Here is a 17,319-nt window from a genome sequence, read left to right as displayed (position 1 = left end):
AAACTCACACAGTGCTGCACTAATGAATAACATAGTGCGCAAAAAATACAAAACAACCTTGGACATCTCCAATGGATTCTTTTGTCAAAACATAGCACCAGAGAGCAGATATTTAACTGCATTCTCAGTAAATGGCACTCAAAAGCAATTCTGTCGGTTAGCCCAGGGGTACAAGAACAGCCCGGGGGTATTCTCAGCAAGAGTAACAGAATTACTACAACTATATGATGATGAAGCATTATCTTATGTTGATGACATTTACTTAACAGATGATGACTTGGAGACTCACTTGAAAAGGGTGAACACCATAATACTTGGGTTCGCTGCAGAGGGTTACAAATTCAACTTCAAAAAGTCCAGAATTGCCCATCTGACGGTCCTATTCTTAGGATACGAGTTATCAAGTGAAGGCAAAAGCCTGGCAGACAATTTCCTAGAGAAATGTGCCGTAATCCAAGCTCCTAAAACACTAAAAAACCTACAGTCAATTCTAGGCTTCCTAAATTTCGGAAGAACATACATTGCAAATTACGCAGAAAGGGTCAAACCCCTTTATGATCTAATTAAACCAGACTTTAAAAGATCCAGTTGGACTCAAACACACACAGAAATTTTGAGATCCTTACAAACAGACATGCTAATTAAAACAAAATTAGAAACACGTGATAACACACGCAACCTTGTGATCCGAGTCATCCCAGGGAGATGCGGATTCACATACCTGACCTCTAATGAGGGAGAAAAGGTACCAATTGCATTCAAATCACACATGTACACAGAAGCTGAACAGAAATTCAGTAATACAGAAAAAATCATTCGTGCAGTTCAAACCGCAATAGCTAGAGAAAAAGACATAGCTGACGGTAGACATATCACAGTCAGAACAGCAGAATCAGCCTTTGAGGCACTAACAACACCGTGTAATTTACCAACAACAACATTGAATCCGGAATGGATACAATGGGTGAATTCAATCACAACGGACAAAGTATACTACTACTTTGATCCAGAACTAGAAGAATTAAAATATCTAAAATATGAAAAGACGTATCCTCTGCCAATCGACATTCTGCCTCTACGACATTACGCCTGTGTAATCTATACAGACGGACATGCTCAACCCTCCGTTTGGGGAGAACAAGCATACAACCCCACATGTGAGATTACAAAAGAAGTGTGGCGCGGAGGTATATTAAAACCTCTATTAACAAAATCACACTCAGTAGAAACTAATTCAGAACAACAAACTGAAATAATCGCATTGAAAATGGCGCTAGATAATGCGGATCGCGAATTCCCGACACTTATAGTGTCAGATTCATATTACTGCGTCAAATCATATAACAGCGATTTGCAGACATGGATTCAGAACGGTTACAAAGATGACACAGATGCACCAATAAAGCAGAGACTGCTCTGGGAACAAATAGCTCTTTTACAAAAAGAACTACCAAAGACTCACGTGACTCATTCACTGAGTCATCAACGTGATGGCGTTCACGTTGTAGGGAATTCATTGGCTGAAACAGCCGCAGCGGCAGCCACTAAATCGGCTCCCGTAGATCGAAAAAAGCGTACATTAAAATACATTGACGGTGAAACATGGCTGGCGGTGAAAACGTCATCAAAAGGCGACTGCTCAGCGTTACCGATCAACTATCCACTCAATTACACATACATAATCGATGCAAACTCCGTCCCTTTTGCTCGAATCCCTGGAGTGGGGGATAGAGTGATTCCAAACATGGACAGGAGACACTTGTTAGTCGCAGACGCACATATTGGTGAGGGTCTTGGACACCTCAAATTAAAAGATTCTCTGGAAGATTTACAATCACGGTACTGGTGGCCAGGCATGAGCCTACATCATACCATGTTTGTAAAAAACTGCCCAAACTGCAACAGAAATCGCAGTGGGGAGAGAAAAAATAAAATACGGTGGAATCTGACTGCAGATAACATCACCAGTAAAAAGAATGGCTTGCGATTAACATATACAGGCTAGTAGACTACAATCGGATGCGCCAGTGGATGCAGAAACACTGTTGGTTCCTACCAAGGTTCACGCTTTGTGCTGCCCTCAAAGGCTGCCAATCCTGATGACGGCATTCCTGGAATCTTCACCACTACGATTGAAGAGTAGTGAAGTTCAAGATGAAAGCAGCATCGAACAGGTACGACCTTCTGTCAGCAATGCGAATCAGAATGTCAATGGAGACAATCATGCGCATGAATGCATGGTTACCCCTATTTCCGACTTAGTGGAACTTTCCCATGAAGCTGTTGACAGTTTTTTCGAAAGCCTGAATGATATGATGTTCTCTCCGGAACAGAAATAAAAACTTTTGAGTAAACTCGCACACGGCGTTCCCTGAATTCGGCCTTCAACTTTAAAAATAAAGTCACATGAACAATTTCACTCCAGTTCACGGACAGCAATTTTTTCAGCATGCCCCTTAAAATATTTTTCTACATATTTTTTCCCCGGGACACTAATCTTCTGCTTAAAGTAAGAAACTATTCCTAGAGAACTAAAATTTCTATTTTTAGATACTTTATAGACTTTAGCTGCCCGCTGGTATGTTCACAAATATTTTATTATGTGATGAAATGGTCTCGGACTTCCTTTCTGTATAGCCATATTAAGAGCCATTTCATGTGTATTTCTCATATACCAATAAGCAATAATGCATAACAATGCGTGTTTACTTTTGCATTTAATTCATAGCTTAAGTGCATACAATATATATGACTGCAATTTTTCAGTATATTTGAAAATTTCGAAATGCATTTATGTATTTTGGGGTGGTAAGGTATACACTATACTCTATAGTATGTTGTACTATGTTATACTATGCATAGATTAGTAGATATGACCATAGTTAGCGTGGAGTGGGTGTCGTGTATTTCTATAGGTTCTGAATCAGTCCCCCTATTCCTGACCCTATTCTGGTTAAACTAACTATCAAGTTAACTAACAGTCAGCCCATGAGGCAAGAAATCCCCCATGATGCAGATACCGTTATCTGACGCAGTCACACTACGGCACAGGAACGTGTTATCTGATTAGGTCATAACGCTTGAGATCTAATTAGACAAGCGACATTCTTACAGCCCTTGATAAGGCATACGACGTTCTCATAACAAATCAAACCTATGACAACCTGGAAAATCCGTGCGGCCATTGTTTTGATTTCACAGAGAACTTTAGTAAAGAATGTGCTAACGAGCAAGTCGTATGACATCTTTATTGACGTATCTATGTCCATCCTTACGTCAATCTCGGCACCTTTAAGGTATAAATATTGCCGACCTTGCCCTATGCAAACACACGCGTGGTGACAAGACGGAGCAGCCATACTTGCCGAAGCCGAGAGCAGAAGCAGACCCCGCTGGCAGCAGCCCCGCCTTCCTAACGCGCTGAGAGACGCGCTGCTATCTCAAGCCGAGAGACCCAGCACCGGCGCTTCTGGGCAGCCCTCGCAGGCAGCCTGGAATATCGAGAGCAGAGAAAGAGATACCATTCCTCATTCATCCTAAATTCCAGGTACAGAACTGAATAACCCCTCACAGAGAATTCTTTAGTTATTCACTTGGCAAAAACAAACTTAACTTAAACTGTAACTTTCTATTCCCGCCCACGCATTAGACTTAGGTCAGGTACACGGGGTAGGCGTATTTAGAAACACCAGTTGAGTACGTTTAGTCAAATGTATATGTGTATGTAAATATATTTTAATCATTTTAAACATCATATGGCTCAGAAACCATATCAATGTTTTTACAGTATTATTTTACACTATTGCTTCTAATGTATGCACTTTACTTAACTATAAGTATTGCAATAATATCGATCCATTTCTCTTGTACGAGAAAAGAGACTGATCAATAAATAACACCTTTTTATTGAACTCGCCCGTCTCTTCCTTTTCTCTACATTCTGATGAGACTAAGAATGCACGTACTGACTGAGTAAAATAATTGCCTTGTGCTCACACGACTCTTGAGATTGACTCTTGATTAGGGGAGAGCAAAGTTGTCATGTTCTATGGTTGTCAGAAACTAAATCCCTTCTTGTCTAATCAGGGGAGTTAATCCCTTCCTTGAATATTCGAGAAAGTTTCTAGCGAACTCTGAGCTTAGCTGGCAAACCCAAAAATTAAGTCTAGTATCGACAGTAGTAGACCTAGTTAACGTCTGGCCTAGGCCTTTACTGCTGTAGGTACTATTCCAATGCGCAGAGCCTATTGGGAAAATAGGAGCTACACTACAGACTCAGTAGTCTGCACGGGGTTAAGGGACCACATACATTGTGCACATTTGACTTACCACTGCCTGTCTCAATGCCTGAGTCATTCTGCGAGTGCATAGACAGTGACTGGGTTCCTAGAGTGCTAGTAGTTGACTGTAGGATAAGTGTATAGGCGCTTATGTTTCAGCAGAGTGATTAGATAAGAACATGTTTCTGTCAGGATGATTGTAGGAGTGGACATAGACTCACAGTGTGATTCCAGACAAGCATGACTATTACCTGGACTTTTGCAGGACTGACTCAGTAGTCTGCACGGGGTTAAGGGACCACATACATTGTGCACATTTGACTTACCACTGCCTGTCTCAATGCCTGAGTCATTCTGCGAGTGCATAGACAGTGACTGGGTTCCTAGAGTGCTAGTAGTTGACTGTAGGATAAGTGTATAGGCGCTTATGTTTCAGCAGAGTGATTAGATAAGAACATGTTTCTGTCAGGATGATTGTAGGAGTGGACATAGACTCACAGTGTGATTCCAGACAAGCATGACTATTACCTGGACTTTTGCAGGACTGACTCAGTAGTCTGCACGGGGTTAAGGGACCACATACATTGTGCACATTTGACTTACCACTGCCTGTCTCAATGCCTGAGTCATTCTGCGAGTGCATAGACAGTGACTGGGTTCCTAGAGTGCTAGTAGTTGACTGTAGGATAAGTGTATAGGCGCTTATGTTTCAGCAGAGTGATTAGATAAGAACATGTTTCTGTCAGGATGATTGTAGGAGTGGACATAGACTCACAGTGTGATTCCAGACAAGCATGACTATTACCTGGACGTTTGCAGGACTGACTCAGTAGTCTGCAAGGGGTTAAGGGCCTTCATACATTGTGCACTTTTGACTGTACCACTGCTTGTCTCAATTCCTTAGTCATTCTGCAACTGCATAGACAATGACCAGGGGGCATATTATCAAGGACCAATGTTAAAATTATTGCCGTTTTATCGGCAGGAAACTGCAGATAAAACGGCGGTAATGGGCTTGATAATACACCCTTGTTAATTCCCATAGAAGCCCATGTTCTGATGTTAACATGGGCTTCTATGGGAATTAACAAGGGCGTATTATCAAGCCCATTATCGCCATTTTATGGGCAGTTCTCTGCCGATAAAACGGTGATAATTTTAACACCGGTCCTTGATAATACGCCCCTGGGTTCCTAGAGTGCTAGTAGGTGACAGCAAGATAAGTTTATACACATTTATGTTTCAGCAGAGTGATTAGATAAGAACATGCTTCTGTCGGGATGATTGTAGGAGTGGACACAGACTGACAGTGTGATTCTAGACAAGCATGACTAATACCTGGACTTTTACAGGACTGACTCAGTAGTCTGCAAGGGGTTAAGGGACCGCATACACTGTGCACATTTGACTGTACCACTGCTTGTCTCAATGCTTGAATCATTCTGCAAGTGCATAGACAGTGACTGGGTACCTAGAGTGCTAGTAGTTGACAGCAGTATACGTTTATAAGTGCTTATGTGTCAACAGAGAGATTAGATAAGGACATGCTTCTGTCAGGATGATTGTAGGAGTGGACTGCCCTGCTTTGGAGCCATAGAACAGGTCAGCAGAGCTGCATTAGAGCCAGAGAACCAGGTCAGCAGAGCCGTTGTACAGCTACAGACCCAGGTCAGCAGAGCTGCTGTAGAGCCAGAGAACCACGTCCGCAGAGCTGCTTTAGAGTCATAGAACCAGGTCAGCAAAGCTGCTGTAAAGCCAGAAAAAACAGGTCAGCAGAGCTGCTTTAGAGCCAGGGAACCAGGTCAGCAGAGCTGTTGTAGAGCCAGAGAACTAGGTCAGCAGAGCTACTCTAGAACCAGAGACCGAGGTCAGCAGAGCTGCTCTAGAGGCCGAGAACCAGGTCAGCAGAGCTGCTGTAAGCCAGAGAAACCAGGTCAGCAGAGCTGCTTTAGAGGGAGAGAACCAGGTCAGCAGAACTGCTTTAGAGCCAGAGAACCAGGTCATCAGAGCTCTTTAGAGGGAGAGAACCAGGTCAGCAGAGCTGCTTTAGAGCCAGAGAACTAGGTCAGCGGAGCTGCTTTAGAGACAGAGAACCAGGTCAGCAGAGCTGCTCTAGAGCCAGAGAACCAGGTCAGCAGAGCTGCTTTAGAGCCATAGAACCATGTCAGCAGAGCTGCTCTAGAGGCAGAGAACCAGGTCAGCAGAGCTGATTTAGAGGGAGAGAACCAGGTCAGCAGAGCTGCTTTAGAGCCAAGGGACCCAGTCAGCAGAGCTGCTCTAGAGCCAGAAAACCAGGTCGGCAGAGCTGCTTTAGAGTCATAGAACCAGGTCAGCAGAACTGCTTTAGAGCCAGAAAACCAGGCCAGCAGAGCTGCTTTAAGGACAGAGAACCAGGTCAGCAGAGCTGCACTAGAGCCAGAGTACCAGGTCAACAGAGCTGCTTTAGATCCATTGAACCATGTCAGCATAGCTGCTCTAGAGGCAGAGAACCAGGTCAGCAGAGCTGATTTAGAGGGAGAGGATCAGGTCAGCAGAGCTGCTTTAGAGCCAGAGAACCAGGCCAGCAGAGGTGCTTTAAGGACAGAGAACCAGGTCAGCAGAGCAGCACTAGAGCCACAGTACCAGGTCAACAGAGCTGCTTTAGAGCCATTGAACCATGTCAGCATAGCTGCTCAAGAGGCAGAGAACCAGGTCAGCAGAGCTCATTTAGAGGGAGAGGACCAGGTCAGCAGAGCGGCTTTAGAGCCAGAGAACCAGGTCATTAGACCTGCTCTAGAGCTAGAACACCAGGTTAGCAGAGCTGCTTTAGAGCTATAGAACCAGGTCAGAAGAGCTGCTTTAGAGCCAGAGAACCAGGTCAGCAGTTCTTCTCCAGAGTCTAAGAGCAAGGTTAGCAGAGCTGCTCTAGAGCCAGCGAACCAGGTCATCACAGCTGCTGTAGAGCCAGAGAAACCAGGTCAATAGAGCTGCTTTAGAGCGAGAGAACCAAGTCAACAGAGCTGCTTTAGAGGGAGAGAACCAGGTCAACATAGCTGCTTTAGAGCCAAGGGACCAAGTCAGCAGAGCTGCTCTAGAGCCAGAGAACCAGGTCAGCAGAACTGCTTTAGAGCCATATAACCAGGTCAGCAGAGCTGCTTTAGAGCCAGAAAACCAGGTCAGCAGAGCTGTTGTAGAGCCAGAGAAGCAGGTCAGCAGAGCTGCTCTAGAGCCTAAGAACTAAGTCAGCAGAGCTGCTCTAGAGCCAGAGAAACAGGCCAGCAGAGTTGCTTTAGAGCCAGAGAACCAGATGAGCAGAGCTGCTTTAGAGCCAGAGAACCAGGTCAGCTCAGCAGAGCTGCTTTAGAGCCATAGAACCAGGTCAGCAGAGCTGCTTTAGAGCCAGAGAACCAGGTCAGCAGATCTTCTCTAGAGTCTAAGAGCCAGGTGAGCAGAGCTGCTCTAGAGGCAGAGAACCAGGTCAGCAGAGCTCTTTAGAGGGAGAGAACCAGGAGAGCAAAGCTGCTTTAGAGCCAGAGAACCAGGTCAGCAGAGCTGCTTTAGAGACAGAGAACCAGGTCAGCAGAGCTGCTCTAGAGCCAGAGAACCAGGTCAGCAGAGCTGCTTTAGAGCCATAGAACCATGTCAGCAGAGCTGCTCTAGAGGCAGAGAACCAGGTCAGCAGAGCTGGTTTAGAGGGAGAGAACCAGGCCAGCAGAGCTGCTTTAGAGCCAGAGAACCAGGTCATCAGAGCTGCTCTAGAGCCAGATAACCAGGTCAGCTCAGCAGAGCTGCTTTAGAGCCATATAACCAGGTCAGCACAGCTGCTTTAGAGCCAGAGAACCAGGTCAGCAGATCTTCTCTAGAGTCTAAGAGCCAGGTCAGCAGGGCTGCTCTTGAGCCAGCGAACTAGGTCAGCACAGCTGCTGTAGAGCCAGAGAAACCATGCCAATAGAGCTGCTTTAGAGCGAGAGAACCAGGTCAACAGAGCTGCTTTAGAGGGAGAGAAGCAGGTCAGCAGAGCTGCTTTAGAGCCAAGGGACCAGGTCAGCAGAGCTGCTCTAGAGCCAGAGAACCAGGTCAGCAGAACTGCTTTAGAGCCGGAGAACCAGGTCAGCAGAGCTGATCTAAAGCCTAAGAACTAGGTCAGCAGAGCTGTTCTAGAGCCAGAGAACCAGGTCATTAGAGCTGCTGTAGAGCTAGAGAAACCAGGTCAGCAGAGCTGCTTTAGAGGGAGAGAATGAGGTCAGCAGAACTGCTTTAGAGCCAGAGAACCAGGCCAGCAGAGCTGCTTTAGGGACAGAGAACCAGGTCAGCGGAGCTGCACTAGAGCCAGAGTACCAGGTCTACAGAGCTGCTTTAGAGCCATTGAACCATGTCAGCAGAGCTGCTCTAGTGGCAGAGAACCAGGTCAGCAGAGCTGATTTAGAGGGAGAGAACCAGGTCAGCAGAGCTGCTTTAGAGCCAGAGAACAAGGTCATTAGACCTGCTCTAGAGCTAGAGCACCAGGTTAGCAGAGCTGCTTTAGAGCCATAGAACCAGGTCAGCAGAGCTGCTTTAGAGCCAGAGAACCAGGTGAGCAGATCTTCTCCAGAGTCTAAGAGTAAGGTCGGCAGAGCTGCTCTAGAGCCAGCGAACCAGGCCAGCACAGCTGCTGTAGAGCCAGAGAAACCAGGTCATCAGAGCTCTTTAGAGGGAGAGAACCAGGTCAACAGACCAAGGCTTCTCCCAGGCCAAGTGGCTGCGGGGATTTGAAAATCACTTATTTCTTACTGATTTGATTAAATTTTAAATTGTACCTGCTCTGTTGGTTTAATCTTTGGGCACCCTTTTTTCATCTGTTTGGGCTTACCGAGGGCCGATTTAGGGCTCTGCTCGGTTCTCAGGCAGCTTCCCCGGGGTTGACGACTTCGGCCGCCATCTTGTGGTGGAAGGCTAGGTGAGCGCACTAGTGGTCGGGCGAGTGGCGGCCCGAGCGCTATAAAATGAATATCATTCCCCGGGCGCAGCGGGCGCGCCGATGGCACGCCGGAGGCGCGCCAGAGGCAAGCCCATCTGGGCCCGTCCGGGCCAGACCGGGCCTAGGGCCAGTTATTATGCTGGTGGCCTCTAAACCACGTATTGCCTATTCTAGGGAAGATCTTATGATGCTTCAAGACAAGGGAGACTCACTGTGCTGCCAGTCTGAGAGTTCTGATCAACTATACAGGAGGTGTAAGTTGTGTACTAACTCCATCTTTGCTAGGGATACTGGTAGGCAGGTCCATAGCAATCTCTGCATGGCGCTCCTGAATTGCAGATCCCTACCGAAGCATGCCATCGAGATCAACCTTATGATCCAGGAAGGTAATCTCGATGTGCTGTTCTTAACTGAAACGTGGCTTTCATCATCTTCTGAGTTCGATATTGCTGCTGCCCTCCCGGATGGATTCCTTATTCAGTGCCAACATAGACAACAAGGGAAAGGAGGGGGACTTGCTATAGTCTATAAAGACAAACTTATCTGCAGAATCGAGGATTGTGAAATATCAGACTCAGAAAGTGTCTGTTTCAGTATCCAAATAACATCTAATAAGTCCCTCTCAGGACTTCTTATCTATCGCCCTCCGGGCTGTACAAGACAGTTCATAGGATCTTTATTAGAAACTACTTTAGCAACAGCTGCCTCGTCTTCTAATTTCTTGATTTTAGGAGATTTGAATCTCCATTTTGATGATCCTAACGATAAAACAGCCACAGATCTCTGTTCGGACCTTAAATCCTTTGAGTTGAAGCTTGTAAATAAAGAGGCAACACATGTTAAGGGCCATCTCTTAGACCCTATTTTTTCTAATTGTAATCAGCTTAACTCTAGTCCCCCCCTTCCTGTACCATGGTCTGATCATTTTTTAGTTCCATTTTTCTGGAAAACCTGCACAGAGATACAACGGGCAGCACTGCCTCGTACTCTAGAAAGGGCCTGGCCCAAGTTATCTCTGGAAAAGGTGTCTCTAGCACTTGAACAAACTGTCCCTAAAATTGAATCAGACCCATTGGTCGCAGATACCAGTTTTTGTAATTGGTTGAACAACGGCCTGGATATGGTACTACCTCTGAAAACTGTCACTAAGAAAAGTAGTACTTTTAAATCACCTTGGTACACTTCAGAGCTTAGAGACCTCAGAAAAACCTGCAAAAAACTAAAACGCAGATGGAGGAAAGATTGGGCGGCCAATAATAAAGCGGCCTATCGTTCCGCCCTGAGACTCTATAAAACCGCCCTGAAAAAAGCTCAGGTGGCTTTCTTTGAGAATAAAATCAAGTCGTCATCCAACTCCTCGAGAGAAACTTTTAAGATAGCTAAACAACTTCTTAGGGTTCCCTCTCCGGTTAGCACCCTTGATTGTACAGAAGAAAGATGCAATCAACTTGCGGACTTCTTTGATTCCAAGATTTTAAGAATCCTTGACAGACTTCGGCAGAAGGTCTCTGTCTCTTATGACGACATAGACCTCGTCCCTAATTCTGACCCTCGGCTGGACCTCTTCAGTTGTATCACCAGGGAGGATTTTTGTAAAACCCTATCCTCTATGAAAAGTGGCTCTCCATCTGATCCTGTGCCTATGTATATCCTTAAGAGGATCGCAGACACGATCGCCCGATTGGCAACAGAGCTTCTAAATGCCTCTTTTTCCTGCGGGGTTGTGCCACCCAGTTGGAAACAGGCCAGGGTCAAAACCCTTTAAAAAAAACCAGGGCTGGATCCCTCGGACCTGGCCAATTTCCGTCCGATTTCATTGTTACCCGGCCTTGGCAAAATCGCTGAAAAAATGGTTAATCAACAGCTCTCCGGATTCCTTGAAAACAACCAGCTGTTGAGTAACTCTCAAACGGGTTTCCGTCCGGGGCAAGGCACGGAGACAGCCCTTATAGTGGTGGCGGGGGAGGCAAGGTGCATCTTAGATTCAGGAGGATCCACTGTTGTGATCCTCCTGGATCTGAGTGCTGCATTCGATTCGGTGGACCACGAAATTCTAATCCACCGCCTCGCCAGATTGGGCGTAACAGGAATGGCCCTGAAATGGCTCACATCTTTTCTGAATAACCGCTCCTTCAGAATCGGGGAAGCTGGTGTACTGTCCAAATCTACCCCCCTTCTTGTGTGGTGTCCCTCAGGGCTCTTCTCTGAGCCCTACTTTATTTAACATATATATGGCCCCACTGGAGGAGGTTGTGGCTCCCTTCGGGATCAAAACAGTCACCTACGCGGACGACACCCAACTAGTCGTCTCTCTAACTCAACAAGAGGGATGTTTGGATAATCTCTCCGCTTGCCTGGCTGGAATATTCTTCTGGATGTCTAGTTCGCGGCTCAAACTTAATGGAGCAAAAACGGAGATCATGCTCCTGGGTCACCACTTTACATCTCTCCCTAAAACCGCTTGGCCCCCCTGTTTGGGTGAGTTGCCCATACCGAAGGATACAATTAAAATCTTAGGGGTGTGGTTTGAGCCTGATCTAACTTTTAAGACGCATGCACAGAAGGTTGCGGGCATCTGTTTTGGCCTGCTGCGTTCAGTGCGGAAAGTTCTCCCTCTTCTGCCCCCCCAGTCCAGGACACTTCTGATCCAGGGGTTAATACTATCCAGACTGGACTATAGTAACGCCCTGTGTTTGGCAGCTCCTGATGCCACCATCAACATCCTTCAACGGGTGCAGAATGCTGCAGCCAGGATGCTTGCGGGTGCCTCAAGAAGATCTTCGGCTAGACCAGTCTTGAGAGCACTTCACTGGCTGCCAATACGCGAAAGAGTCATCTTTAAATCGCTATGCATCACCCATAAGGCTCTTCAGGGTAAAGGTCCTCCGGTCCTCAGGACCCTGATTTGCCCTTATAAATCATCTCGGGCTCTTCGATCGGACTTTGGAAATTTTGCTAAGGTTCCCAGAGTTAGGAAGGCTCGAACAGGGGGTCGCCGCTTCTCTGTTAATGCGGCAAAAAACTGGAACTCTCTCCCCAGTCGGATCCGTACCGAACCCTGTCATCTTAAGTTTTGAAAGGCCCTTAAAACATTTCTTTTTCCCAAGGACTTCTAATTATCGGTTCCCTCTTCAGTTTGTTCTCTGTTCCAATTTTTGTTAGCGCTGGGACGCTTCCGGGCAGCCATGCGCTTTATAAATCAAATTTTATTTCAATTTCATTTCACAGAGCTGCTTTAGAGGGAGAGAACCAGGTCAACAGACCTGCTTTAAAGCCAAGGGACCAAGTCAGCAGAGCTGCTCTAGAGCCAGAGAACCAGGTCAGCAGAACTGCTTTAGAGCCATAGAACGGGGTCAGCAGAGCTGCTTTAGAGCCAGAGAACTAGGTCAGCAGAGCTGTTGTAGAGCCAGAGAAGCAGGTTAGCAGAGCTGCTCTAGAGCCTAAGAACTAAGTCAGCAGAGCTGCTCTAGTGCCAGAGAATCAGGCCAAAAGAGCTGCTGTAGAGCCGGAGAAACCAGGTCAGCAGAGCTGCTTTAGAGGGAGAAAACCAGGTCAGCAGAGCCGCTTTAGAGCCAGAGAAACAGGCCAGCAGAGTTGCTTTAGAGCCAGAGAACCAGATGAGCAGAGCTGCTCTAGAGGCAGAGAACCAGGTCAGCAGAGCTGATTTAGAGGGAGAGAACCAGGTCAGCAGAGCTGCTTTAGAGCCAGAGAACCAGGTCAGCTCAGCAGAGCTGCTTTAGAGCCATAGAACCAGGTCAGCAGAGCTGCTTTAGAGAGAGAAAACCAGGTCAGCAGAGCTACTTTAGAGCCAGAGAACCAGGCCAGCAGAGCTGCTTTAGAGCCAGAGAACCAGGTGAGCAGAGCTGCTTTAGAGCCAGAGAACCAGGTCAGCAGAGCTGCTCTACAGCCAGAGAACCAAGTCAGCAAAGCTGCTTTAGAACCAGAGAACCAGGTCAGCAGAGCTGCTCTAGAGCCTAAGAACCAGGTCAGCAGAGATGCTCTAGAGCCAGAGAACCAGGTCAGCAGAGCTGCTGTAGAGCCAGAGAAACCAGGTCAGTAGAGCTGCTTTAGAGGGAAAGAACCAGGTCAGCAGAGCTGCTCTATAGCCTAAGAACTAGGTCAGCAGAGCTCCTCCAGAGCCAGAGAACCAGGTCAGCAGACCTGCTGTAGAGCCAGAGAAACCAGGTCAGCAAAGCTGCTTTAGGGGGAGAGAACCAGGTCAGCAGAGCTGCTTTAGAGCAATAGAACCGGGTCAGCAGAGCTGTTGTAGAGCCAGAAAACCAGATCAGCAGAGCTGCTATATAGCCTAAGAACTAGGTCAGCAGAGCTGCTCTAGAGCCAGAGAACCAGGTAAGCAGACCTGCTGTAGAGCCAGAGAAACCAGGTCAGCAGAGAGAACCAGGTCAGCAGAGCTGCTTCAGAGCCAGAGAACCAGTTCAGCAGAGCTGCTTTAGAGCCAGAGAACCAGGTAAGAAGAGCTGCTCTAGCTGACACTGACTGACTGACACTGACTGATTGACACTGACTGACACTGCTTGACTGACACTAACTGATACTGATTGACTGACACTGACTGACCCTGAGCTCAATCATTCAATCAAAGTACTTGTAGAGCATGCTACTTACCCGTGAGGGTCTCAAGGTGCTGAGGGGATGCCAGGACTTGAGGAGTCTTCTGAAGGCAAGTAGGTCTTGGGTCTGCCGTATGTGGGTAGGGAGGGTGTTCCACGTCTTGGCAGTGAGGTAGGAGAAGGATCTGCCACCAGAGGTCATTCGTTGGATGCGGGGGACAGCGACACGGGCGAGGCTGGCGGAGCGGTGCTGGCGGGTGGGGGTGTAGAAGCTGAGTCTGATGTTAAGGTAGTCTGGTCCGGCGTTGTGGAGTGCTTTGTCTGCGTGGGTGAAGATCTTAAAGGTGATCCTCTTGTCGACGGGGAGCCAGTGCAGGTCTCTCAGGTGGGGATGATGTGGCTGCGGCGGGGAATGTTGACGGTCAGTGGGGCGGAGGCGTTTTTTGGATGCGTTGTATTCATCGTAGGTGTTTGACTGGGATTCTTGCGTAGAGTCCGTTGGCGTAGTCCAGTCTGCTGCTGACGAGGGCCTGTGTCACTGTTCTTCTTGTTTTGGTCGCAATCCACTTGTAGATCTTGCGGAGCAAGCGGAGGGTGTTGTAGCAGGAAGAGGAGACGGCGTTGACCTGCTTAGACATGGAGAGGGAGGAGTCGAGGATGAATCCTAGGTTGCGTGCATGGTCAGTGGGTGTTGGTGCTGTTCCCAGTGTGGTCGGCCACCAGGAGTCATCCCAGGCTGAGGGGGTGGGTCCGAGGATGAGTACCTCCGTCTTGTCCAAGTGCAGTTTTAGACAGTTGCTCCTCATCCAGTTGGCGATGGCCTTCATTCCCTCGTGGAGGTTGGTTTTGGCAGTGTGTGGGTCCTTGGTGAGGGAGAGGATGAGCTGGGTGTCATCGGCATAGGAATTGATGTTCAGTTTGTGATGGCGGGCCACTTGTGCGAGGGGGGCCATGTAGAGGTTGAACAGCATCAGGGATGAGCCCTGGGGGATGCCGCAGATGATGTCGGTGGCTTCGGATCGGAAGGGTAGGAGGCAAACGCTCTGGGTTCTGCCGGAGAGGAAGGACGTGCTCCAGTCAAGGGCCTTCTCTTGGATTCCGGCTTCTAGGAGGCGTGTCTTTAGAGTGTGATGGCAGACCGTGTCGAAGGCGGCCGACAGGTCCAGGAGGATGAGGGCTGATGTTTCGCTGTTGTCTAGTTTGCACCTGAAGTCGTCTGTGGTGGCGATAAGGGCTGTATCGGTGCTGTGGTTTCATCTGAATCTGGACTGGGACGGGTCCAAGATGTTGTTGTCTTCCAGGTGGCGGGCCAACTGCCTGTTGACGATTTTCTTGATGACCTTTGCCGGGAACGGGAGCAGGGAGATAGTCCGCAAGTTCTTGAGGTCCTTGGGGTCCGCCTTGGACTTCTTGAGGAGGGTGTTGATTTCGGCGTGCTTACAGCTTTCCGGGAATGTCGCTGTTTCGGAGGAGATGTTGATGACCTGCCGTAATTGGGGTGCGATGGCTGCGTTTGCTTTGTTGAATACGTGGTGTGGGCACAGTTCTGGCGGAGATCCTGAGTGGATGGAGTTCATGACCTTGCGTGTCTCGTCGTCCTTGACGTTGGACTAGGAGGTCAGGTGGATGGCACTGGTGGTGTTCACAGGGGAGGTGGATTCTGGCGTAGTCGGGGCGGTCGTGATTTTGAAGCTGTCATGGATGTCAGCGATCTTGCGGTGGAAGAAGATGGCTACTGAGTCGCACAGTTCCTGTGAGGGCGGGATGTCATTGGCATTGGCGCTGGGGTTGGAGAGTTCCTTTACGATGCTGAAGAGCTCTTTGCTGTTGTGTGCATTGTTATCCAAGCGGTCTTTGAAGGAGGATCTCTTGGCTAATCTGATGAGGTGGTGTTGTCTGCCGGTGGCATCCTTGTGGGCTGTGTGGTTGTCCGGTGTGCGTTCGTGGAGCCATATTTTCTCCAGTTTCTGGCATGCCAGTTTGGAGGTCTGGAGATTGTCGGTGAAACAGGTGGCTCTCTTGCTGGTGTGTCTGTTGGAGGGTTTCTTGAGCGGGCGAGGGTGTTGGTGCTGTCATCGATCCACTGTCTGAGGTTGCGGGCTGCGGCGTCTGGGTTGGTGGGGTCGGTGGGTGGGTTCTGGGTGAGGGTGGTGGTCAGCCAGTCTTCGGTAACTTCTGCTCCAGCAGCGGCGAGGCAGATGTTGGGTGCGGTGATGCGTGGTTGGTGTCTTGAAGGTGAAATGAATGCAGTGGTGGTCGGTCCAGTGGAGTTCGGTGGTGTGATCGAAGACGACGTGGGTGCCTGTGGAGAAGACAGGGTCCAGCATGTGGCCGGGGACGTGGGTGGGGGCGGTGCGGAGTTGTTTGAGCCCGAGGTTGTCGATCAGGAACGGCGGAGTTGGTGTCAATGTTGTTCTTGAGGTGGAAGTTCAGGTCCCCGAGGAGGATGTAGTCCGTGTAAGGCGAGTGCGTGGGTGCTGGCACATTCGGCGATGGAGTCACTGAACTGAGCCGGGGGCCGGGGGGTCCGTAGATGAGTGTTCCTCTGAGGGTGGTGTTGGGGTCGGTGTGGATCCGGAAGTGCAGGTGTTCGGCGGTGTTGAGGGTGTTGTCTGCGTGGATGGCGACCTTGAGGGTGGACTTGTGCACGATGGCTATTCCTCCTCCGGTTTCATTGGTGTTATCCCTGCGGGTGATCTTGTAGCAGTCCGGGATGGCTATGGTGATGTTGAGCGCCGAGGAGTCGTTCCACCAGGTCTCAGTCAGGAAGGCCACGTCTGGGGCGGAGGTGACGAGCAGATCCCAGAGCTCGACAGCGTGTTTGCGTGCGGGGCGGGTGTTGAGGAGTATGCAGCAGAGGTGGTTGGGTCCAGTCCTTGGAGGTTTGGTGGTTCTGTCGCTGGTGAAGCTGCAGTTGCAGCAGGAGTAGGGTCCGTGGGACCGTTTCGGGGTGGCCTGGAAGCAGGTGTGGTTTCGGCCGGCGTTGAGTGCGTGGAGGCTGCTGGTGTCATAGTGGAGTCTGGTGTCGTGGCGTTCGCAGGATCCAGCGGTTCTGGCGCTTGGCACAGTCCAGGCACGGACGGGCACAGACGGGCTTGCGCAGCTGTCGCCATTTTAAGGGGAGATGGGAGGGAGGAGCATCTGGGAGGCGGGAGGCGGGAGTCAGGTGTTAGCGAATGGGCGTGGGGGGCAGGGGCAGCAGTGGCGGGAACAGTGAGCAGTGGGCACAGGGGGGCAAGGAAAAACAGCGCCCAGAATGGGCAGCAAAAACCAAGGGTGCAAGGGCACAAGTGCTGGTGGAGCTGCAGCAGGGGGGGGAGCAACCTACCTGGCAAGGTCATGGGTCCCTCTCCTCACCGCGTGCTGCTGCCGAATTAAGGGGCGCTGGGAGGGAGGAGCAGCTGGGAGGAGGGAGGTGGGAGGCAGGGGTTAGTGAATGGGCGCAGGGGGCGGGCCGCCGGAGCAGCAGCTGCGGGAACAGTGCGCAGTGGGCACGGGGGGGCGAGGAAAAGCAGCACCCTGGAATGGGCAG

Source organism: Lissotriton helveticus, chromosome 6 (assembly GCF_964261635.1).
Source record: "Lissotriton helveticus chromosome 6, aLisHel1.1, whole genome shotgun sequence".
Classification (NCBI taxonomy): domain Eukaryota; kingdom Metazoa; phylum Chordata; class Amphibia; order Caudata; family Salamandridae; genus Lissotriton; species Lissotriton helveticus.
The sequence above is the reverse complement of the archived record's forward strand: the minus strand, read 5'-3'. Positions refer to the sequence as shown.